Below are 25,707 nucleotides of genomic sequence, written 5' to 3' on the forward strand. Positions count from 1 at the left end.
GGTATCAAAAACATAGAACGCTTTGAATTTAGTGGGCCACATCCCCCTTGTTGTTCTGCTTGTGCTTTGAAAGGAGAAGGTGCAGCTGGGTAAGAAGAGCCTGCAGGCAGTAGTGCCCTGCCTGCCTTCTTGGGATGTGGCTCTTGAAGTCTATAGGAGACGCTGTGCTATGTGTGAATGTTATCTTTTCCTTTATGGAAGTGGGGAGGTCACTGCTTTCTGGAGATACGCCTTTAAAATAATGTTTATTGTTTCTGTGTTACTTTGGAGACTTTATTTAAATTGTACGTAGGGACGAGGTGGGTGTCACTAACTGCATATGGGGAATTCTGACTACATAGGTACGTCTTTCAGAGAAGGTTTCATTTCAGTCATTAAGGGAGTATCAAGGCCAGAAGATTAAAAGAATGTAGAAGTGAAATAGGAGTAAACTAAGCAGAGTTAAACTAAAATTATACATGTCTTTTTAAATATAATTGTTCAGATTTGTGCTGGTGGTTTGTTTTAGTCTGCTTAGAAACTTTCTCTTTCCTCTGTTATTTATTGTCTCTGACCTCAAATGATGCTTAGTTTCTTGATTAAAAAAAAAACAACTGTAAAGTTTTGGTAGGCTTTTTTTTTTGTTGTTTGGGTGTGGTGTTTTCTTTTTTGGAGTGATTTTGTGTGTGTTTATGTTTATGGTTTTATTTTTACTTTCACAGAACCTTGGTAGCTCCCTCTTAAATATACTTGAAAAGTGTTCTTGAAACTTCCCGTACTGAGTCTCCCATCTTTTGGTGCCCAGAATAGTAACTGTTGGTCTTTTTGCTTTCGGTATTAGCAGATTTATGTACAATATGGTTATGAATTTGTGCTTGAAGTCAGTAATGCAGTTCTGCTTCTTGTGTTGTTTTGATTAGGTACTCAGAAATGCTTGTCATAATTGCTGGATCACTGGCACTCACAACACACAGCTGGGGTTTTTAGGAAAGTGCTCACGTAGAGCATACCATTGGAGTCTTTGAAATTTTTTTTTGACATAGCTAAAAACGCAGTGTTAAGGAAAGAGAGATTGTAATTTCGAATAAGAGTGCTTCATCTCAGGGTCCCCTCAATTTTCAGTAAACCTTTTAGTTTTGTAATTGGTTTCCTTGCTAATGCACGGCATATTATGACTTGTGTGAAGAAACATTTGGGATACATACAGGTTTATTTATTTTTAATAAAAATACATGCTTTTGTGTAATGGTGGTAGTTACTGTTTTTTTTTTTTTTTAAATTTGTTTGTTTTTCTGCATGTAGATTGCTAGATCCATATAGTACATAAATCCCTAACATCTTCCTGCCACTGACACATGTAATAGTTGGAGTTATCTGCAGAACTAATTGTGAGTTAGGAAATGGGTTTGGTTGCCTGAAACTGTTTGAAATATGTAGCCCAGTTGTTCTTGAAGGTACACATACAGCAAATACTTTATTAATGCTGGCTTAGCAGACACACCCATGTCTCTGTGTGGATTTCTCTCTCTTCCCAGTTAATGATGGGAGGCGATAAGAAAGGTGAATTAAAATTACATGCTTTGCTGGTAATGATTATCCCTAGATAAGGTGATGCTTCCTAAGTGCCCCCATTGGCTTTGATGGTGGAAAGTCTTACAGACTCATGTTTGGTCTTGTGCCTGATGTGTCCCCTACACCATCACTACTGTGCCCCCCACCTCTGCTTGTTGGTCTCTGCCCCCTCCTTCACTCATCCTTGAGGCTGCAATGCCAGACATGGGGTTCAGCTGCATGTGATGGTTCTCTTCCAGAAGAGCCTCTTCCGAGTCCTCTGCTTGGATGGTGTTTGCCATCCTGCTTTAAGTTTTGGTTTACAGTACCATATGGGTTGTTGTTTTCCCTCCTCTGTGTGCAAGCACATACAGTTCTTATACAGATGATTTTTCTGAGATGTCAGAAGGAAACCATTTTCTCTGAATGAAATTTAGCTCTTGAGATGATCTTTTGGAATGGGGGGAGCAAGTGTGTGCTGATGTCCTTGTCTCCTGGGGAAGTCTTGGCAGATCAAAGAGCATAGGCTCTGGGAAGCTGTGGCAGCAGCTCTGGCCACAGAGAACAACAGATGACTTTCCCAGACGTTTTCCTGGGGAAGGCTGTGAGAACATCAGAGAAAAGAAAGAGAAACAATTCTTATCTCCACTTGCTGCATCTATTGTTGTGCACGTGTGGAATGTGTTATGGAGATTTGTTTACCAAAGGGTGGCTTCTTAATTGGACACTGGCTGGTGTTTGGATGGATTGACCAGTTAGGTCAAAGCTATATCAGACTGTCTGTAAGGGTTATGAGTCTCTTAGTAAGTACAGTATAATATAATATGATATAATAAAGCAATTGATCAGCCTTCTGCAGTCATGGAGTCAATGCTAATTATTACCTGGCTGGGGGCCTGTGGTGACAGGAAGCCTGTCCTTTTTGTCAGCTTTTTCTTACCTTTATGAAGTGAGGCACTTGTTTTGAGCAGTTATGGCTTTGAGAGATATACCCCACCTCTGTTCTGGAGCTGATACCCATTCTGAATGAGTTTATGCTTCAAGTCAGTGATGGCTGGTCTGCCAGCAGGTTCAGTAGGTCAGTGGACTATGTCTAGTAACTGCTAAAGAGAGTGAGGAAAAAAGACCAGCTTAAAAAAGCCTAGCCTTTCTGGGCTAGGATGTACATTTTGTACATTTTGTACACTTGTTTTTAGAACCTCTTGGAAGGTGAACTGGAAGCAGTCATGCTGAGCCTTGTTTGGCTGTGTGGCATGTGCTGATATCAGTTGATAAATCCCAGTGAAAAAGCCTGTTAAGCTTTGAAGGGGAAAATACCACAATGAAGCCTTAGAGGGGAAGACAGCACAGTGAACACAGAGAATGGAACAGGTTGGTTTTGTGGTACGGGGAGGATGGTACAGCACTTTGGTTCAAGAAGCTCTTGCAGCCTTACCTTGAGTCCTGTGTTCAGCTTTGGGCACCCCAATATAAGAAAGATCTAAAGCTGTTTGAGAGAATCCAAAGGAGGGCTGTGAAGATGGTGAAGGGCCTGGAGAGAAAACCATACGAGAAATAGCTGAGAGCGCTTGATGTGTTCAGCCTGAAGGAGAAGACACTGAGCAGAGGCCTCACTGTGGTCAACAGCTTCCTCAGGAGGGAAAGATCACCCCGTGACAGGGCCCGAGGGAATGGATGGAGTTTCAAGGCAAGTTTCATTTGGATATTGACAAAAGGTTTTTTCACCCAGAGCTGGTTGAGCATTGGAACACACTCACCAAGAAAGTGGTCATTGCCCCAAGGCTGCTGTTCAAGAAGCATTTGGACAATGCTCTTGAGCACATGGTAGGCTCATTTGGGCTGTTCTGTGCAGGGACAGTAGTTGGATGATTCTATTATTTGATGTTTCCTTTTGATTAAAGTTGGTTGCTTTATGCTGTGCCTCTACTGGCATTTATATTCAAATCACAAGTAGATGTGAGGAGAAGGTGCTGTTGTAGTGGTGCACTGGGCTTTAGCACTGCAGAGTGCTTGGAATTTCAACTTCCACAGTGGAACTCAGCTAGATAATGTTCTCTAGGAACGCATCTGAAACATGCTGGCCTCTCACAGGTGCCAGCGGCACATAACTGGACTAATCCTGATTGGAACTGAAGCTCCCTGAGAACTGGTGGTTCTGCTTTGCGTGTCCTCTCCATTTCTAATGCATTGTAGCTGCAGGGGTGGTGGGAGGGCCAGTGCCTTACAGCTGTGACAGCTTGTAGGGACACTCTGTTTGTCTGGGGTAGTGTACCTGCAACACTGTAGTCAGAAATGCAACAGCGAGTGCTAAAAGAAAAATGTGAGTGTCAAACTCCTTTGGAAAATTCTTTGTGATGGGTTGGTTATTGTATGGAGGTGTTGGCACTCCTGTTTCTCAGTGTTACCTGTCCAATAAAGGCACTGGGCATGCTGTCACCATGGTTAGAACCTGTGGTCAGACACCACTGGCCTTGTGCTAGGGCTCCAAATAAAGGGGTGAGGATATAAATACTGTTTGCAAAGAGAGAAGTTTGGCTTGAAGAGAGTGTTGGTTTTTGGTTTGGTTTTTTTTTTTTCATCACTCCTCTTTTTATAGGGGGGGATGGTATGTAGCCATTTGGGGAAGCCTGACTAAAGCAATCCATATCTCTTACAAAGCACTTAGTGATTCCTCTGTGTAATTTGGGCATGGTCACATCCGCTGTTGTGAATGGAAATGTGCTAGGCTGGGCAGTGTGTGTCTGGGACCCAGGCTCCCCAGGCATCCCTTCTGAGCCTCAGGGCCTTTGGGGCTGGTTGGTGCTGAAAGGAGCAGTGCAAGAGGAAAGAACAGTTTCCTGCTTTGGGGTAGCCCTTGCATTCTCTTCTGGCTGTGAAGTGGGTTTTTTAAGGATGTGGTTTGTGTATAATGGTTGAATGTAGGCTATAGCTGGCAAAGATTGATGCCTAACCTGCATCTCTGTGAGTGATTTTGGTTGGGTTTTTGTTTATTTTTTTTATTCCTAGGTACTGTGTACTTAAATCCAATGAAATTCAGAGAAATTATTACTTCAGAGTAATGGAGAGTAGGTCAAATTTTCTTGTGTGATTTGTTTTTGGTGAAGATACTGAACCGCTTTATAGATGTCAAAATAAAATGACCCTTGCTAAAAGGGGTAATGATCATAAAGTCTAAATATGAAATAGGTGAAATACAAATCTGAAATGGCACTGCAGGCTGTTGAGGTGGCAGACTGTGTGTGCTTGTGTGTTGTGTATGCATGTTAAAGATAACTAATGCTACTTGTGATTAGCTGTACAGTGCCTGTCTGAGGAGAGTGTCAGATGGACAGGGTTCATTAGTACCTCTGAATTTGTTTTTGCTTGAGTAGAAAATGTAAGCTTGGGGTTGTCTTAGACTGCCTTCCCTTTTAATAAATAGTGTATTAAATTAATCCCACTAATATTATGCTAAAGTTTACCTCTAGAGTAACAGAATGAAAGATAGAGTGTAGCAGGCTGGGCAATACTGAGGTCTGACTTTATTTCCTTTGACTGTGTCTGCACAAACAAATGTAATGTCAGCTCCCTGGCATCAGGCAAAATCACAGCAGTTGACAGTGCATGTGTAGGGTTGAACACTCCAGCTCCTGGTGATAAACCAAACAAAACCATCTCTAGAAAATGACAGTGTTACACAATTAGAAGAATAAATAGAACCCACTCTGACACTTTTATATAGGTCAGTAAAAATTTCAAAGAATGCATCTGTGATTTCATGCTCTTTTGCCGAAAGTTTATTATGCAATACTATGCTGTTCATTCTTCTTCACTGAACACCTGCATTATTTTTCAGCTTCCATCTTTTATTTCTTGCTAAGAATAATGCAGTTAGGTTTAGCAGCAGAGTTCAGACATTAGGCTTGAGTTGAGGTAGTTCTTAATAATTTTTTATAAGAAACACCTATTTATAATTAATTTATGGTCAAATACTCAGGTGACTTGCAGAAAGGCTAATGATCTAGCGTCATGTGTTTTTCAAATTTTTATCAGACTAATTTAAATACTACTTACCTATTCTTATGTTTTTCTTGAACTAACAATCTGTTTAGAGTTCCCAGCTATTATTTTTTCTTAGATTTGTTCAAATAAAATAAGAATTAAGACGAAATTTAACTATCATAGTTTCAGTAATTTGAAAAACTTTTAGTGAGGAGCTCACTTATAGCCCTGTATTAGAAGTGTTCTTTAGCATTACATAAAAAATTTTACAATCTTGGAAAGAGAGGTTTGGACAGAAATGCAGTGTCTTCTTTCAGCTACTGCTGTAGGTGTTTCCCAATGTGACTCTTGGAAGTGCAAAAATAATCAAGATATGCAATAAATAAAGAGAAAACTGTGGTAAGTTATTATCATATGGGTGATAGTCCTGGTTTGATGTTTCACTGGTATGCTCATTTTTTCTTGGTTACCTGGAGAGCTTCACTTTTTAGTTTGCTGGGAATAAGGAATAAATGTGCATTATGTGGGATACTGTTCTCTCAGTGCAGTGTATTTCTCTGCTGATTATCTATTGAGTTAACCAGTGGTGTAATATTTTAAGACAGTGAAATTAAATGAATGCCAATTACAAATCTGGTCCTGCAGATGAAATAAATAGCGATGTGTAATTGAAGCAAATACTATGTTGAGTATGCATTTTGCATATCTTGAAGCTGAATGTACTCAGAGAAGCAGTGATGGTGTACAGTATGTGCACTTCTCTAGCCACTGCAGCACTGATTGCCAGCACGTCTTCCCTCAGTCATTTCTATAGCTGGAAGAGATACTCTGTCTTACCTGTAATTGCAAATAAGTCATGCTGACAGAGATGCCACAGGACAGGGCTCTGCTGTGTGTCAGGGCCTTAGAAGCAAGAAAAGGTTTCAGCTGTAAGGTTATGAAGAGGAGCAGCTGGATATGGCAGCTCACATGTGAACAGCAGGCTTTACTTTTGCAGAGAGCAAGCTGTGTTTTCGAGTATAATAAACCTTAATGGATAATGGACCTTCAGCAGAGGGGAAAAGTGTGAAGGTGGCTGAGAAAACCCCAGATTTTGAGCTGCTGCTCTCAAATGAGGATGAGAGGATAAGTAAAATGTTCTGCCTGCCTGTCTTGGAGGCTTAACTCTTTGACACTGAAAGCTAGACTACTGGCCTTGGTCTGAGGTTGGTTCTCTGAAGGGTTCTTTGGTCTCCACAAGTTTATACAAGCAGAAAATGTGTAAACCGAAGTTAATGCAGTTGCTGTTGTATGAATAGTGTGAAGTGATTAAGGTTTGATATAGACAGGCAGTGATGCCTTATTGCAGGGATGAAGAGGCTGAGGCATGGGCTTTATGCAGTAGTTGTAAAAGGTTTATCTTGGAACTCTGGTTACTGAGAATTTTAGACTTTCTGTGCTGACAAGCACTGATCCCCAAGAGAACACTGCATTTGACCTGAGGCTGTGGAGAAGGCTTCCAAAATTGGATAATAAAACTAGGATTATGGGTGTGTAGTTGGAATAGAAGTGTGTAATATCACATGGTGGAAAACTTAGAGTTTAAGGTTTAAGAATATAGTAATATATAAAAAGCAAGATGGGGGTTTTAGGGCAGAGGTTAGTCCTTCTTCTTCAACTTCTTCTTCATGGGTTTGAGTGGTATTGTGTAATTGAATAAAAAAGTCCGCATTGTGGGGCACAGGTAGTTGGGTCAAAAGTAAAAATAACTCAGGTGTCATTTCTTAATTGGACAGTTTATCCTTAAAAGACCTTGTGGAGAGAGAGATATGGCTCCATTTTTAGTTTGTTAGAGTGAAGTGCTGTAGAACTGACAATTCGTGAGACTGTAATATAGATAAAAACTAATAAACATCTGAGTCCAAACAAGAAATTCTAAATAAATATCAAATGTGTCTCACTCATTTAATCCTGGCCTTGGCAAAAAGGAAGCAAAGACTCCACAGGTTTATATGTGTGTCCCTCTGTCATCTGCCACAATTATGTATGAATAGCCATGTGAAACCTAGGCTGAGGTTTTGTTGATTCAGGATGCAGAAAAAACAGATATGAATTTTGAAGAGTATGAAAACATGAAAGTTGATGACAGAGGAAGTGTTTGACTGTGATAGCAGGACTCCTAAACCTACATGTACTGGAATCTCAGCACTCTGACCTGAAAACACTTCCTATTTTTATTACATTTTGGGCTTTACTGTGTCGCTTGAGACCATGTGCTTGCAGCTTCAGGACTTGTGACTTATTGAGGATATCATTCCATATTTTAAAGTAATGCCAAGTGACATTACTCAGTCACATGCTGTGATGGACACAGAGGCAGGGCACGGTGTGTGGGTCCAGGGTGGTCCCAGCCTTGCCTGTGTGGTGCAGCTCTGCTGCTTGAGGAATGAAAACCATCCTATGCAGGCCACTGGGGATTGTAGAGACTGCAGGCAGCCAGTTTTGGGGTATGGGATGAATAAGCATGGCAGCTTTTCAGTCAAGAGAGAATCCTGCCAGAGTGGGAGTCATCCTTTTTTCCTGCACTTCTGCTGCACTGAGTTCACCCTGAAATAGAAGAAAAGTGCCCTGAAAATAAATACAACATTGTTATGTGTAAGATAATATGATGTGTTTAAGCTTGGGAATTGTAGGGTCTGTGAGATGCAGTTGTGAGAAACAACTGCTCACTTTGGAAATTTAAATAGGTTTATTAAACCTTGATAAAAATACAACAAAAGGACTATATAAGGAAAACTTCACAGCGCTGGGAACTGCCCTCATGGATACCATGTGGCCAGTTCATCTTCAAGATGGACGCTCAGTCTTTTATACCCCTGGGGGTTGCATCAACCAGCCCTGGCCCCTCCCAAAGTCTGTCAGTCAGCTCTTCTGTGCCATTTATCGGTGGGGACTGCTTTCTTGTAACTTGACTGCAGATCAGGTGTTGGCATGCCTCACCCCCTAAGCAACAAGCTTTTCCATTCCCCACTGCCCCAGGTAAGGGACACACGTGCACACCTTCTCTCTGCCTGTCCTAGACAGCCCAGGCTGTCTGATGGCAACAATACAGAGGGGGAAAGGGAACCTTGGGGAGAACAGAGGACATCTAAACTACAGTAACATAACTATACATCACTGAAGCTTTTCTTAATATTCACAAAATAGTTACCCCTTCATTGTGAGAGCCAATCATCTCATTATCCATCTATAACACAGTAATTGTGCAAGAAGAAGAATTCAAGGTGGTTTAAGTTTTGAGGTTTTAACTAGCTAGCACTTGTACAGTGGTCACTACTAATAATTTTATTCTTCTGCCCTAACTGCTGTTAAAATGGGTGTAAATGAGAAGTTCTAGGAGCCATTTGAATTTTTTTGCCTAGCAGGCACTCAAAATAATTTTTTTAAGGTGGATGGTGTTGTACATGGTTGCTTGGACTTTATGGATTGTCCTTCTCAGAAGAAACATCATCTATCATTGCTACTGTATCCTTACAATTTCTGTTCAGTTAGGATAAAGTGCTGCAGTAATGTTTATAGTCAAGAGTACTAATAAAGGGAGCAGCCAAAATCAGGCTTTTTTTTGTCATTGACTTCACTTTCAGTGCTGTAGCCATTAAAAACCCACAGCGTGCTCATTTTCAGTTATTTTTAGTCAGCGTTGCATCTGGACAAGAAGGGAAAGAAGTTTCTTGTTTTTTACTGTTTTTTACTGTTTTTTACTGTGCATTTCCATGTGTGCTTGCTAACAGCTCCCACAGAAATGCCTCACTTCCAAGGTGCCCTCACATGACAGGGATGAGGCTCTGTGAGGGCAGTGAAATAATGAGGACGATGGTTCATCCAGCGTGGAGGTGTTGCCGAGGTGGAGTTGGCCTATGCTCTGTGCCAAACTTGATTTCATAAAGGAAAAGAGATGGGACAATTCTCGAAGTGGAGGAACAGGCTGTCCTAATGTGCTGGAAGATGAGCAGGTGGGGAAGATCAGGTTGAACAGAAAAGTTGTAACTCAAGAAAAAGAGCTTTATGACCTTTAGAAGAAGGAAAAGGCAACTCAGGAGAACTGCAAGGATGTCATGATGTTACGTCGGGAGAAAATTAGAAGGGACACAGCCCAACTAGCACTTAATCTGGTTACTGCCATAAAGACAATAAAAATGTTCTTATAAATACACTTGCAAGAAAAGGAGGGCTACAGAGAATCTCCATCCTTTAATGGATGCACAGGGAAACATGGTGTCAAAGGATGAGAGAAGACTGAGATACTTAATGCCTTCTTTAGCTCAATCTTTAATAGTAAGACTCATTGTTCCTTAAGTTCTCCTGGAGCTCTAAGACCAGGATGGGGAGCAGAATGAACCCCTCTAATCCAAGGGGAAATGGTCAGTGCTTTGTTACACTCCAGACATACACAACTGTGGCACCAGATGGGATCTAGGGGAAGCCTAAGGGAGACTGCCTGACAGGAGGTTGTAAGCAAGGGGGGGTTGAGCTCATCTCCCAGGTAACAAGCATAGGACAAGAGGAAATGGCCTCAAGTTGCACCAGGGGATGTTTAGATTGGGTGTAGGAAAAATTTATTCGCTGAAGGGGCTGCCAAGCTCTGGAACAGACTGCCCAGGGCAGTGGTGGGGGCTCCATCCCTGGAGGGATTGAAAAGATTTTTTGTTGTGCTTTAGGAATGATATTCCCCAATATCACAGACACACCAGACACAGCTCACTGGCTTCCACCTTTCCCTGCCCCTTCCTCCCCCGCCTTCTTGTTCTGGGGTAGAGTTGAGAGTTGGAGGCACAAAAAAAGTGAAAATCACTGGTTGAGATAAGAACAATTTACTGGAAAACACAATAAGATAAGAAAAATAAACAATAACAGCAACAATATTAATAACAAAAGGTATGAGAGAAACGATTTACACAGAAAGTAAAACAGTTCTGGACTATTCCAGGATGTGAGATGATATCAGATAACGCTAGTCTGGCCATCCCCTCTTCCTGGCTACTGTAAAAAATAAACCCAGTCCTGACTGAAACTAGAACATATGTAGGTAGATGTGGCTTTTAGGGGCATCATTCAGTGGTAGATTTGGCAGTTCTGGGGGAATGGTTGGACTCCGTGCTTTTGAGGGACTTTTCCAACCTAAATGATTTTGAGATTCTCTAAGCACTTCCATCTTATGCCAGTGTGTTAAGGGATAGTTAGTTTTCTTAGTTCTGTTACTGTCTGGAAGCCTGTCCTTAGATTAATTCAGTGGATTTAATTGATTTTCCACACATCCCCTCTTCTGTAGCAAAATAAGCTTAGAGTGTGCAGATTAATCAAAGCATACCTTTTTCTTGTGTGTATTTTCCTCATTTCCAGTTGGTGATAATTTGACCATGGCTGTATGTCATTGTTGCTGACAAACAGGTTTTGCACAGACTGCTGCAGGGTGCTGCTGTGCTGGGGCTGTTCAATGCCATGTGCTGCCATCTTGGGTGCTTGTGAATTCCTCTTAATCCATTTGGCCTCAGTGTGACCCAGATCAAATGTTGCACTCTGTGATCTTGTTACATTCACATCTTGTAACTTACACTCAGTGTTTTGATGCTTGCCTGACCATACACAAGTTTATTATCTGATTTTTATAATTTGTTTGTGATAAACTGAATGGCAAATTAGAAAAATTTAGAAAAAAAAAAACCAAAACATTTCTGTTAAAAAATGAAACCCTGTGTGATCCATATGCATGTGCACTTCAGTTATGTTTCATTTAGGTTTATGAGGTACTTCAGAATTGGTTATCTTGGCCCTTCAGTGTGCTGGTGGAAGGAAGGCCAGGCTCTGAGCCTGGGTCGGTGGCCCAGTTCTTCACTGTATTGACTTTCAGAAGGTGGCAGTCCCTGGGATTGTCTAGTAATCTACATTGTTTTTCAAAACAAGAAATCAACAGATAATCCTCTTGGTGTTGGTCTGCCTTATGAGTATTTTGGTTTATAAGTAGTATCTGTAGCTTCAGTGGTAATGGGTTTCATAGGGAAGCATCATTCTACTCAGGGGAAGTGAGGGATGTTCCTCACAAGTGCATTGATCTAATTGGGTGAGGAGCATTTCACATTTCACCTGTGGATCTTTATGGGACACTACCCTGAATTTACTGTTTGTTTTGTTTGTGAGAAAATTAATCTCTATTTTAGTATTTAAATTGTGTCCTTGGCAAACTGGCTTAGAGGTTTGTATTCCCCAGAGGATTTAATTGGTATATGAGATGGAGTTATCATTGCTGTACCAGTGTATACCAAATATAGAGTATTGCAGTCTTTTTTATACAGGAAAAATAAAAGGTTCCTTTTGTTTACTTCTTCTCATTTGCTCAGAATTCAGAGACAGATTTTGTAGACAGCCTCTGTACTGATTTTTATTGGAGTAGTACTGCTTTGCATTCTTTCATTTGTTTTTGTGTTCCTTGAAACTTGGTAGGCATTTACTTTGGAACTGTCTTCGCAAATGATTTCCAAAACTGAATGTAGTATTTCACATTGACAAGAAGCAAATGTTTTCTGTGATGTTTTAATCTTGTATTTCCACCTTTCAAGTGTCAGCAGAACTGTCTGGGTAAGGTTTGCAGGTGGTGTGGGCTAATACAGGTGAAAGAAGTGGGAGTCCTTCCCCCCTTTGGCATTCCCTTATTCTTGTTGCCCTTTTCCTTACTGCATTTGTTCTCTGAGAAGAGCCAGAATTAGTTTCTTCTGAAGGGACCTATTGTTGTAGGGTGTATTTCAGTTACAGCTTGTCCCATTTTACTAATGTCAAGGAAAGAGATGTCCTGTTGTGTTAGAAAGCTCTGGTTTCCATCCCTTGTGAGCTGTCCTGGGCAAAGGAAGAGGAAGAATTTATTACCTTGCCTTTGTACGTGTGCATTTTTTTACATTATAATGTAGAAAACAAATTGCCTGTGGAGGCTCGGAATGAAAACATGCATGTAACACTGATCCCTTCCAAGAATAAATGCTTGAGTGTTTTTGTATTGTGCTGGATATCTGTGATTCATAGAAGACTGAATGGCAGCTGGGACAGTGCAGGTTTTGTAGCCACGTGCTGTTTTCGGTAGAATAAAGAATGAGAGGAGGAGTGCTCAAACGGTGGTCTGAAGAAGGCATTTGGTAAACAGAGCTGATTTGGAGTGTTTGCTTTTCTAATATTTTGCTGTTAACTCTCAAGTGAGTTTCTCATCAAATTTTACCAATAGTAAATTGCATCATAACATTGATTTTTTTTTCTCACAGACTTTGTAAGCAGCTTAATATACAGATAACACAATAATAATACCTCCATATCCCCAAATACAGATTTACAGATATTGAGTTTTTTACAGATTTTTCAGTCTTTAACATTCCCGGCGTCCTGAGTGGTGTGTTTGGAGTGAAGCAAAGGCTGTGTTGGGTAAAGGCTCTGATTATTTTTAACAAGCTTGCTACCTGGCTCTAGAAAGCAAAATAATGTACTTTCTCAGACGTTATTTCAAAGTATGGTGGTAATGCAGGATGACTGCATTGCTGCAGCATCCCAGGGATGCTCCTCCTGGGACAGAGGGTAGAGAGAGCCCTGCATGGCAATGTTCCCAGCCTCTGCAGTGGCCCTGACACTTCATGCTATTAGGACTTCTAAAAATGACCACTTAATTTGTCTAGTAAAAGATAATATTGTTTTGAGGGAGCAGGAAAGACATCTCTGTGGGAAATCTCACTGTAGGAGCATTTTTAGGTCTGTCCAACTTACATCTCTGACCCAGATTTTCAGCATACTTTGGTAATACTCAGAAAGTATGATTTAAACTCTTGCATGTCTTTAATTTAGTCTTCTCCTCAGTGGAAGTGATGGCTTTTCAGTGGTGTTATTTGGACATCTCTTAATAAAGTCTCTTATGTTTCCCCCAGTGCAAAGTACTTGCCCAGTGATCTGAATGGTCTTGAACTTAGAAAAGAAACTTCATGGTGGTTTTGACCTTCTCTTGTAACTGTGTGTGAAACCATCTTTGTATTGCTGTCCGTTAGCTTGTTGTTTCATGCAAGCCCTAGTGCAGGAGATAAATCAGTTTTTAGTGCTTCAGGTGTTGCTGGTTGTATAATCCTGTGTCTGTTGTGTGTCACTGCAATGGATTTATAGACTTTGTTTACTCAGGTGTCTTGGTTTGAAACTCAGGTGTCTGCTAGGGAAGGCAGGAGCCTCCCTTGGAATGGGAATGTAAACACCCTCCCTCCAAATTGCTAGAATTTTGAAATGAAGGGTCTCTCAGGCAAAGATAGGAGGGATAGGAATAACAGTTCTTTACTAGTATGTATAGTAAGGCAAACAAACAACAGTAACTGTGGCATTAACAACACACAGAAGCAGTGGCCCAGTACCAGCCTTCTCAGCCTCTGGCACTTTCCCCTCTGGTGCAGTCACTGTCACAGCCGGCAGCAATGAGCAGAAATCCCAGGCTGGTGGGGCAGATGTGTCAGAAGTTCCACGGCGTGACCACCTTGAAACCTTAAAAGCACTAGAAAAAATACTTTCACTCCCTCACTTTGAAAAGGCTACGAACTGATGGCTTGACATTTAAAACAAATCTGCATTTAATTTATTCTTCTCTATAATGTTGTCAGAGATGTATGTTGTAGACTCTAAACTTGTCAGGCAAACATATTCTGAATATGTACCGGCATGGTGAAAAGCATGGGTATGGATCTAATTCACTGTGAATGTAGAAGAAAAACCGTAACTGTGTTTTCCCTGTTAAAAGATGAGGAATTCTTGCAGAAGTACTAAAATTCTCTCAGTAGTTTGCGTTTGTAAATCAGTAAGGTGAACAGATGCTTGCCAAAGTAAGGGATGGTTAGAGGAAGAAAAATGCCTTTGTGACAGTTTACTCTTTGGGGGCCTGTGATGAGCTCATTGGTAGTATAGATTTGATACTTGTTTTCTACCTTTATGTAGCAGCAGAAAATTAAGAAATATCTGAAACTGAGTATGTGTGCTTCTGATGAACAACTTCACCTGTCACTTGTTTTTATGATGCTAATAAAAACAGTGCTGGTGTTAATGGCTGTTATGTCCCTATTATGTTAACAGAAGGAAGAACCACATAATGTACACTTGCCAACTGCAGAGGGTGAGAATGAAAGACCTTTTGCCCTGTCATCAAAAGGAAGAACTCTGTTACCAGTTGGAATGAGTTCAGGAACTCTTAATAATACTCAGTTTTCAAAATATTGTGGTTGTAGGTGATTTGCTGATATGGAAGTATACTGTTAGTAAAGTCTTCTTGGTATGTGTGTACATACTGTGAATGTAATACTAAGAATTGCTTTATTTTGAATAAATCTCAGTTTGGGGTCCTGCATTGTGTGGAAGTGCCTCACCACTGCAGACTGAGTGTGATGAAGAACACTTATCTTGGCTAAGCCTAGGCTGGGCACAAGTAAGGGAATTGCTGTGTCTTCTCTTGAGGGTTTCCAGAGCCTCTGGAGTCAACATTGTGCTGCTGCTGTACTGTTTTAAGCTGAACCTTCTTGACATCTTGGCAAATGCTGGGAACTGTGGCCATGTTCATGAGCTTGTGGACAGAAGGGAGAAGCTGGGGGGAAGCTTATAGCTCACTGAGAAGTCTGTCTCTTGCTGGAAGGTAGTTGTTGCCAGCTCAAAGGGGAAGGACTGTAAGCTCCAGTGCAGATCTCTGACCTTTTCACCTGTCTTGGGTTGAAAGCACTAAGTAATTTCTGGTGTCTCTGTTTTGAAGTTAGTGCTTGAGATGGTCTCAAGACTCACATGATGATGGAGTCGTCCCTACTTGGACTTTTCAGCTCTGTGGTATATTTTCAGGCTATCTTTTTACTACTTTTTTACTTTTGCTGTGCCTCGAGGAATCCTGTCAAAGTTATTGTGGCTGCTGAGCATGGCTGCTGCTGCTTTCAGCAGCAGAACAGGGCTGTAAATGGAAGTAGAACGTGAAGGGACTCTTGTGAATGTGGGAATGGAAGGCAGGTGTTGGTTGCCTTGGATTACCTTAGCTAGTAGATGGAATAAGAGCAGATATTAAGGTAATTATTGATGTCACCTGTATGTGGTACTATGTTTTCAGCAGTATTGTTTCTTTCAATCTCTCAGCACAACAGGTAAATCAATCCTAGTTGTGTAAGACATCTTGGGTTTAAAGGTTTCTTGCCCTCAGTGTGAAATTGAATGTGTGCAACTTTCAGAGAGCATAATTTTTCAGAAGAGGAAGAAACATCCATAGAAGCGGCTTTGTTGCAGCTTGGGGCAACTTTTGCCAATGTGGTTTGTAAGTACGTCTTAATATCTGCTGATATATCCATGTGGAGAATTGGAGGAGAAATAAACTGTTGGGTTGCTGCTCTGTGGTGTTTACATTGTGGGCAGCTTGTGTAGAGTTTGTGCTCTACATTTAGTACTCTGGTCAGATTCCCTGTCAGGGGTCAGCATCCCTGCTTATAATCCTTGGATGTTGCATCAAGTAAAATAAAATACATGTTATTTCTGCTTTCACTGCACACTGTTACGTAGCTAGTCTTAAATAAAAGTTGACAGCCATCATTTCTCTATTAGTGTATGGAAATAGGGTTTCCTTGTGCTCCCCACACAAGACATCATTAGCGTTCAGTGGGATTTTCTGTAGTAGAGCACCAGGCTCAGTAGTCAAATAAGATTTTTTTCCTTCTGTTGTTGCAGTGTGTGTGACATCTTTTATGGTATAATTCATTCTTATTACAGCTCAATAAAGCAACAAGCAGGAGGTGGCAAAGCATGGTACTGTTTTCTCTTTCATGATGATGGTTTATCAGGATGCTCTAGCTGACAACTGTCAAAAGAAAGATGATGTTTTAATCTTCCAGATTATTCATCTAAAAGACAAATGAAAAAATCCCCAAAAGTAACTCACTATTTGAAGGATTTACGTGTTCTAAATAGCATAAATACAAAGGAGCTATTTAAGACAAAAAGTGCTCGATTTTCAAGTGTGTGGTTCCAACATGATTAAAAAACGTGGAGGGTTTCTTACCCTCCTTAGCAGAGAGATAATGCTTTGGGGTTTTTTTATGCTTAATGATCTGTGTGTACTTACTGGTAAGGAAACAGCACTTCATCTTTATTATGTCATCTTATTTGGATCTGGCTGTAATACTTAACATATTGTACTTAATAATTAACATAATAATACTTAACTAATTTATCTTCATCATTTGAGGATCTGAAAGTTGCTTCCAAGCTCATCTTAGTCTCTTTCATGGAAATCTGTTAAATTCAATTAATATGAATTTGAATTATAGTCTTTAAGGATGCTGCATTTGAATGCAATACTTCTCATGAACCTTCAAATCAAATGTTTGTGAACATGTCTATTCTGCTATCACTGTTGTCAAGACAAAGAGCAGCTGCTGCTAGTAGGTGGATCTGGAAGAGGGCTCTGAGGCCTTAGTACAGTTGAAAAAACCAGAAACTCATACTCTGAATTTTTGGCTTCTGGTTCACCTCTTCAATCAATTGCTTTCTCTATCCTTGTCTGAATGAGAGATGTTTGTGTAAGGTTCTGGCGACCATAATAACAGCATGTCTTCCCACAGACGAGCAAGAGATTTCAAGCACAGTTTTTCTTGTGTTTGAATGTTTTGCATAATTGAACTTGCATGTAGTACCTATTTCTGTATTATTAGAAAATTACTCTAGGACTACCACAGTAGGAGAAAGTTCTTGGAATGACAGATTCTAGGTAAGTTATTTAATTACTAAGCTAACACATTAGTTAATTTAGGATTCTGGTTTCCCTGGCTCCCAGACCTAACCAAGAGCTGGAGTATTCCATAGCATTCAATAAGATCAGAAATCCAGAACTCCTGGTGGGAGTATACCTTCTAAATAGGAAAGAGTGAGAACATATAGAGGGTACTCTACTGTCCATTTGGTTAACATTCCAAATATTGAAATCAGTAAAGCTTTTGCTAAAGACCCTCTGTGGAAGAATTCAGATGAAGGCTGTGTCTTTATAGAGAGCAGTTGCTGTAAGATACCAGAGGTGGGGTTTGAAAATTCAAATATATATATTGGAAAAATTAGTGTACTTCTGTAGGGTGGCCTCCATGTATTGGCAAGAGTGGTTTGAACATTTTTTTTGTCTCATCCCATACTGCTTCCTGCATATTAGTTGCTTTTTTTCCGTGTTGTTTTCTTGAATCTCTTGAATCATGGATTTTAGAAAGTCATAGGCTTAACATAACTATCTTTCTGATTGTTGTGTCATTAGAGGTTTATTTTATTTGAGGCTGACTGAATTCCTTCATACCCAGTTTTGAGTGGCTTTGCTAAGCTTTTTAAGCTGAAGAGTTGCATTCTATAGAATAACTGGTTTGCGTGGTCAAACCTGTACCTCTTTGGCTTGTTATTTCCAGTAAAGTTGAGACTCCTGGCTTATATAATTTTTTTGTTTGTTGATCATGATTGTGCAGAGGGCTGTGTATGTAATATAACCGGTGTGTGATCCCTGCTGAAGGTAGAATTGGTGCTGGGGCTCATCATGTGTTACTGCTGCCCAGTCTGCTGAATGAAGCCGCTTGGTTGTTTCTGAGGGCTTCACTGTGTCTTCATTTGCTTGGTTTTTTTCCTTATTCTTGTTTCTTGTTCATACATCTTGAAAAGGAAAAGGTTCTTGGTTTTGAGCATTAGCACAATTGTATGAAGGTGACGTACAGTAGCATTTAATCCGTAAAAGAACATGCAGAATTCAAACTGTAGAGTTGAAACCTGAAATATGCCCAATTGAAAGACTGAAGGAATATTTTTATTCTTCCCCAAACTGAGGAATCTTCTACCTTTTTCAGCTAAGCACTTCTGAAGGTATTTTTCTTTATTAATTAAATTTTTATTTTATGTATGCAGTAATGATGGCTTTGTCTTTGGTTTGGTGGATGAAATAAATAAGCTGTCTAAGAAAGCAGAGAGATGGAGAAGTGGCTTTACATTGGAGACCATGGGAGTGGGCCATAGCATCAGAGGTTGAAGGCCAGACTTTCTTTTGAATGTGCTACATGATTGTTGTGAAAAACCTCATGGACGTGGAATAGCTGCTCAAAAACAGGAACTGGGTGCACAGTGATTTGAAAATAGCTTGTATCTAGTGGGACAGTGAAGTTTGGGTGGGGTGCTTTCTTGTTTTTTTGTTGTTTTTCTTTTAGTAACAGGTGATTTAAGTACCCTAGAAATAGATACAGGGCAAGATCTGTTTCAGCATGGGGTGTCTGGTAGTGCTGTATTAATTCCCTCATCACAGTTCTGTTGTGGAGAGATAAAATGCATAGATTTTTATAGAGGAAGAATTGAAGAACTGTACCTTCAACTCAAAATGAATTGAAGTCTGTCAGCCATCTATTTGATTCTGTCCAACTTTTGTAAATGCCTTGAAAGTAATCCAGGTAATGTGTTATGTTATTTAATCCTGCTGTTGACAGATTAGTTCCTTCTGGCTTGCTTGTGGTGGTGTTTTTGTGTGCCAAAAAAAGGTTTGTCTAATTAGAGATGTCTTGGCATCTTGAGTAGTGTAAATATTTCAGGAAGGATGTTCTGGGCATGTTCTTCCTTGTAGCAGTCAGCAAGTCCTCATCATACCAAACACTTGGTGGCTAAAGTCAGCAAATGCCAGAAATATTTTGTTAATTCATCTTCACATTGTTTGTGGAATGAAATTGGGAAATTGTTATTTTTTTAATATAATAATAATTCTAGTAATCCAACTAGTCAGACAGCTTGCAGAGCAGACTGAGTCACAGACTTGCCACTTGAGCAAAGAATAGTTCTACATCAAAAGGAAGATGAGAGGGACCTTTGGCATACATGTGGAGTGCAGTCATAGTGCAAAATAGCTGAAACACATCATGTTATAACTGGGGAATTACATCAGACTTCTCACGTGGCTTTGTTCAGATGTTTGTGGCTCAGACCAATGGCAGTAGAGAATGATTTTATTCTGCATCATTTGGAGAATAACATAAGTGGTGCAGTCTGTGGAAGAGTTGCTTTAGCAGTGTAGATGGTGCCTCTGTATCAAGGGCAGATAAAGAACTGCATGCAAGTAATACTGAGAATAAAATAGCCATCTAACAGCTTCCTTTGAAATCCATTTCATGCAGGGTGGAGGTTCTGTTTCACAAGGAAAATTTAGCTCTTTTGGCTGTGGTGAATTTTGCTCAGGTAGAGAAAGCTTTTTTCAGATTAGAACACAGCAAAAATCCTCTGAGCAGGTTGGTTTCAGCTTCCATTCTTTCTTGGAGAAGCTTACAAATGCATTGTGTAGTTACTGCACTGCAGTAATAATTCTGTAGATTTCATTAGTTCAGTCATCTAGTGTTATCTTTGAGCATTTCCCATTTTCTATGGGAGGAAAATTATGTAAGCCCAGAGGACTTTCCAAATCTGAGAAACAAAGGAAGTTTGTTTCAGGAAAACTCATGTGCTTTGCATACTTTAACTCACTTTGTCTAGTTACTTTACTATCTTGTCAAAAATATAGGATGTTAGCACTGTGTAATAAATCAGTCACACGAGTCATCCTTCTAAGTGTAACTCCAGTGTTGTAATTTTTTCCCTGTTTTTTAAAGTTTTTATTATTAGTACTTATTTATTTGTTTAAAAAGTTTCAAGTGTACAGTTACTTAAACAGAGGCCTTTGAAATCGTATTGTCATCTGTACTGTAAGCAAATTTTGCTGATTTGCCCATAGGGATCTAAAAAGATAAAGAGTGTCAAAGAGGTAATTTAAATACTTTATTTCTTTCTTGCTTTTTTCCTCCTTCTAAATGCTTCTGAACATCTTTGTAGAACCTGTGCTAAGGCAGATGGAAGGCAGGGAGGTGATTCAAGACGGCAGCATGGCTTTACCAAGTGCAAGTCCTCCCTGACCAACCCAGTGGCCTTCTGTGATGTAGTGACTACATCAGTGGACAAGGGAAGGGTTACAGATGTCATTTACCTGGACTTCTGTAAAGCCTTTGACTCAGTCCCCCACAAAATCCTTCTCTCTAAATAGGAGAGACATATTTAATCAGTGGATTGGTAGATGGATAAGAAAGAGATAGGATAGTCATATACAGAGGGTGGTGGTCAATGGCTGAGAGTCCTGATGGACATCAGTGGCCAGTGGTGTCCCTCAGGGGTCTGTACTGGGACGGGTGATATTTAATATCTTTGTTAATTACATAGAGTGACTGACTGTACTCTCAGCACAGTGTTTTTTGTTGAAAACACTAAGTTGAGTGGTGCTGTTGCCTCACCTGAAGGGTGGAATGTCATCTAGAGGGTCCTGGACGAGCTTGAGAAGTGACCCATGGGAATCCCATGAAGTTTAACCAAATGGAAAGTGCTGCCTCTGAGTCAGGGAAACCCCTCGTATCAATCCAGGCTGGCGGATCAACAGATCCAGAGAAGTCCTACAAGAAGGATTTGGAGAGGCTGGTCCTACGCTGGCTGTGTGCTCTGGGAGCCCAGAACCCCCCATGTGCTGGGCTCATCCAAAGCCCCGTGGGCAGCAGGGCAGGGAGGGGATTCTGCCCCTCTGCCCCGCTCTGCTGAGACCCCACCTGCAGGGCTGCATCCAGCTCTGGGCTCCCAGCATAGCAAGGACAGGGACCTGCTGGAGCCAGGCCACAGGAGGGTCACAAAAGTCATCATAGGCATGGGACACCTCTCCTATGAAAATAGTGAGAGATAATTGTTCAGCCTGGAGAAGAGAAGGCTTCGGGCTGAACTTACTGTGCCCTTTTTATAACCTGAAGGGAGCCAACAAAAAAGGTGGAGGGAGGCTATTTACAAGGACCTGGAGTCACAGGGCAAGGAGGAATGGCTTCACACTGACAGAGAACAGGTTTAGATATTAGGAAGAAATCCTTCCCTATGCAGGTGGAGAGGCAGTGGCACAGGTTGCCCAGAGAAGCGGTGGCTGCCTCATCCCTAGAAGTGTTCAATGTTGGATGGGGCTGTAAGCAATCTGATTTAGTGGGAGGTGTCACTCTTCATGGCAGGGGGTTGGAATGAGATGATCTTAAAGGTCCATTTTAACACAAACCTTTCTAAGATAAATTGGATATGACTTTGTGAGAGGCTGAGTAACAACAATTTTTGGGATGGAGGCAAAATATAAGCATCCCTGAAATGGACTGCTATCCTCTTACAAACTATCCTTTTGCAGCCCAGTTTTAGGAGGAAAAGTTGGAAAGGAAATAGCATAAAAAAGGAATGAGGATACTATGCAGAAGAATTCTTCTTCCAAGGGATGCTTAAGCATAGTAGTTGCAGTGGTTTTGGTTTGCCAATTTTAGATTTCCCAGCCAATGCACCAATGAGTGTTGGCTAAATGTCCCTGTACCCCTTAGCATTACTTATTAATTTTCTTCCTGTGAGATAGAGTTAGGAGGAAGTCAATGCCGACTCAAAATTTTAAATATAAAAAGGGTATAAAGAAAAGTTTATTAACAATAACTAAAAGAAAGAATAATAGAAATCCGAATAAAACTTTTAGAACACTTCTTCCCTACAACCTTTTCTTTCCCACTAACAACATACAGAAACTATATGTTTTTGTATATTTTATTTATAACCTCTAGAATAGTATTTCTTCAGTTCACTTAGGGAGAGGAGTCCCTCTTGTCAACTTATGGAGACTTCTCCACAAGAAAACAGTACTCTTGTGGCTTTTAATTGCCACGACAGCAGCTGTCCCAGAACTTGCAATCGTGAAGTCCCTCCCATCTTTCACAGCTTTCCCACAATGCATTTATGGACCACCTCAACTTATGGGGTACTATTTTAAGGATGAGCTGTTCAAGAGTAAAGTTTCTCTTTCTCTATATCTGAGATCATCTCTAGGAACAGAGGTCTTCTTCTTTCCCTGAGGGCAAAGTGTCTTCATTACCCTTCTCTCTCTGTTCAGACTTCTTATGAGATCACAGCTACTTCAGCATCTGCTTGCTTTAACACAGATGCCTTTGCTCATATCTACAATTTGAACACTCCATCCCCCATATTTTTCAATGAGTTACAGGGAAAAAGAGTCTGATGTATCAATTATATTCTTCTCCATAGCTTTACAAGAGGATTTCAGCCCAAAACAAAAGGCATCTCCTCATCCCTCCCATCTGGGACTTGACTCCTCCTTCTCTGACTTTGGTGTCTTCATGTTGTTCCTCTGCGTGTCTTCACCCTGTCCTTTTCTCTCAGCTGAGGGAGGATTGCAGGTCTGCAAGTCTCATCTGTGCACTGAAAGAGTTAATATCTCACCCGAGGCCTGCAGATGGTCGTGTGGCCCCAGCCGGGCTCGGTAGCTTGAGGCCAGAACTGTTTTACAATGGAGGTTTTTCAGTGGCTATGACGGGGGTTGGCTAGGATCTCAGCAGCCAGGCTAGGGCTCAGCTGAGGCACGCTGGGGGCCGATGACATCCCCTCCCCTGCCCGGCAGCTGATGGGGCCTAGCCCCATGGCAGAGGCCACCCAGCCCAATGGCAGAGCCAGCTCAGCCCCATGGGAGAGCCCACCCAGCCCCATGGCAGAGCCCACCCAACCCCATGGCAGAGCCCGCCCAGCCCCATGGTAGAGCCCACCCAACCCCATGGCAGAGCCCGCCCAGCCCCATGGCAGAGCCAGCTCAGCCCCATGGGAGAGCCCGCCCAGCCCCATGGCAGAGCCCGCCCAGCCCCATGGCAGAGCCCACCCAGTCTGGGCTGGCCATGTTACCAGCTTCCAGGCCAGAAGGAAAATACACCCTCCTGAGGTTTTTTTGTCTTTAACATGTATATGCATAGAGATGTGTTCAGCTTTCTCAGTGATTTAACAGATTGTCAATTCTCAAAGCTAATTACGGATTGGTCTTTTTGTCAGACACGGAGGAAACTGCTAGCAACTTCTCTTAGAACATCACTTCCGTGAATGCAAAGCCAGCACAGCAGTGGAAATGTGATGAACGAGATGTGAAGCTATCTTACAGTTATCAGCTACTTCAAATGAAAAACAAGTCAATAAATTACTGAGCATTGACATTTGAGGGATAAAGTTTGTTTGAGAAGCTGACATTGCTCAAACGTTAAACTCTTTATCAAGTTAATTGAACTAGTATTGTTCTTCAAATTTTTACTGAACAGACAGCATTTAAATTTGTTCCATGTTATCGAGTTTGGTTCTGCATTGTGGGAGATAAGAAAAGCCTACCAGAATATGGGCCCTTTTCACTGTTGTTAAATGCTCTTCACTTCTGTTCACTCTTGCTCTGCAGAAAGCAGTCTGGGAAAGGTTCAGCTAACAGCGAGGTAAAAACCAGGTTATAGAACCAGAGAACAAGTTGTATAACTCGTGTGTGGTCACATCATGCGTGGGGCAGTGATAGGTTGGGGAGATGCATGGACACTGGTGATCGAAAAGGTATTTGGTTAAAAGGTCATATGAACAGCAACACCTGCAGTGGCAGGCAGTCAATGCATGCTTGTTTTGCTGATGTTTAGAGCATTAAAAGGTCGGGTTTTTTGCAATAGATGATTTCTGTTTACGACTTATAAAAGGGAGTCCGTATATCTTTATTCCTCATTGCTACACTGCATATAGTAATTTTCCTTTTCACATTCTTCCCATGTACACATGCAATGAAATAGGCTAAAAATATAATTTACACCACCAAAAAAAAGTGCTTTAATGTAAATGCAAAGTAGAAGTTAGGTCTTTTTTTAGTATTTGCTCTCGCCTTGTAGTTTTACAGCAGTGAGTTTCATGGATATGATAGGACCCTAGAAGTTATTACTGAGCTTGGAGTACTTCTGTGGTCTATTCCATTGCTGTGAAATGCACTCTTTTATTTTTCTTCTACTTCCTATATTTATTTAAAATAAGTGATAGTGGCTTTGAGCGTTGAAATAGAAAATACAATGCTGGAATTAGATGGTTTATAGTAATTTATTTCAGTGCAAAACTTTGATTTGCCCTGGAAAACAGAGTCTTATGTTCGTTTTGGAGTAGTGACAGCCCCCTGCAGGGGATGGAATTTAAATGCAGTATCATTAGCATTCCTGTAAATGTAGACGTACCAAAAGAAACCATAACAATTTTCATATTTACTGGTGTCATTAAACACTTCTTTTGTCAAACTTGCACACGTGCTGAATTTCATCTTTTTTTTATCTTGTATTTTTCTAGATGAATAAAAAAATCATTAATTCTGATGGGATTTGTCTTTTTCTTGTTTACCCTACTGCTATTAGTCAGCACATATAGCCATGAAAATGACCAAAGACTGTTTGAAAATGTAAATGAATAGCTTGGGAGCAAGATTAAGTTGTTGTTGGTTTGTTTTGTTTTGTTTTTTGTTTAACTTTCTTCTTAATGCACTTTTTATTCAGCTTGTAAAATCTTGATGTTATTCCACTCCCTCTATCTCCTCATCCCCTATGTTAATGTTTATTTGGTGCTGCACTAGATTTAATGCTTCCTGAAATTCAATCCAGTCTTGGGTAATTTTGGTCATTCTGCTTGTTATTGAAGGTAGAGTGTCGCGGTGCACTAAGCCCCAGCTAGGTGACATCAGGGGTGTGACAGCTCCCCCTTCAAGCTCCGCAGAATTCCAGCTACCAGCAGAGATTGGCGTAGGAACAAAGAAGCAGCAGCACGGGTCTCGGGGTGGTACTGGGGTAACTTTATTCCACGGCAAACTTCCCCAAGTCCAAGCTCCCAAAAGCCTGAATCTACCCTGCACCAATGGCAGGCACTAGCTTATAAACAGGGGAGGTTTTGGGGGAGGATGCAATTTTTAACCAATCAGGAGAACTGGGGGTGGAACACAAGGGGTGGACTACAATGTGTAAACCAATGGAGGATCTTAAGGGAGGAGAATAGCTTAAGTAAACCAATGGGGTTTCGAAGAATACAAAACTGACAGGGAAGTTCCCAGAGGAAGGAGCAGGTTCAGGGAAGGATTGACATCTGAGGAGGGGAGGAGCAGGGAAGGTTTTTGGGGAAAAGGGTAGGGACAGGAGGGTTTGATAACTTGGCAGGGAGTGGCCAGGCAACAAACAGAAGGACTGACAGCTAATCTAACTGAATAACAATGAGGGAGCAAGTCTAAATTTAGAAACATAAGATACAAAATAGGGAACCTGTACCACTCCAAAAGCAGGG

The 25,707-nt window shown here is 41.0% G+C and overlaps 1 protein-coding gene and 2 long non-coding RNA genes across 6 annotated transcripts in view; 2 read left to right on the top strand and 1 right to left on the bottom strand.

Moving 5' to 3' along the window:
• The window catches only part of APP (amyloid beta precursor protein), a 183,243-nt gene that overhangs the window by 15,520 nt on the left and 142,016 nt on the right, over positions 1-25,707 (top strand). The gene's annotated exons all lie outside the window — the stretch shown is intronic.
• Positions 1,248-3,921, bottom strand: LOC135295607 (uncharacterized). Its single transcript, XR_010357730.1, has 4 exons — positions 3,803-3,921; positions 2,966-3,061; positions 2,471-2,633; positions 1,248-2,132 (listed from the first exon to the last, which is right to left on the bottom strand). It is a non-coding gene; the product is annotated as an uncharacterized LOC135295607 (long non-coding RNA).
• LOC135295608 (uncharacterized) lies at positions 22,174-24,684 on the top strand. Its single transcript, XR_010357732.1, has 2 exons — positions 22,174-22,870; positions 23,428-24,684. It is a non-coding gene; the product is annotated as an uncharacterized LOC135295608 (long non-coding RNA).

The sequence above is a fragment of the Passer domesticus genome, chromosome 2 (assembly GCF_036417665.1).
Source record: "Passer domesticus isolate bPasDom1 chromosome 2, bPasDom1.hap1, whole genome shotgun sequence".
Lineage (NCBI taxonomy): Eukaryota > Metazoa > Chordata > Aves > Passeriformes > Passeridae > Passer > Passer domesticus.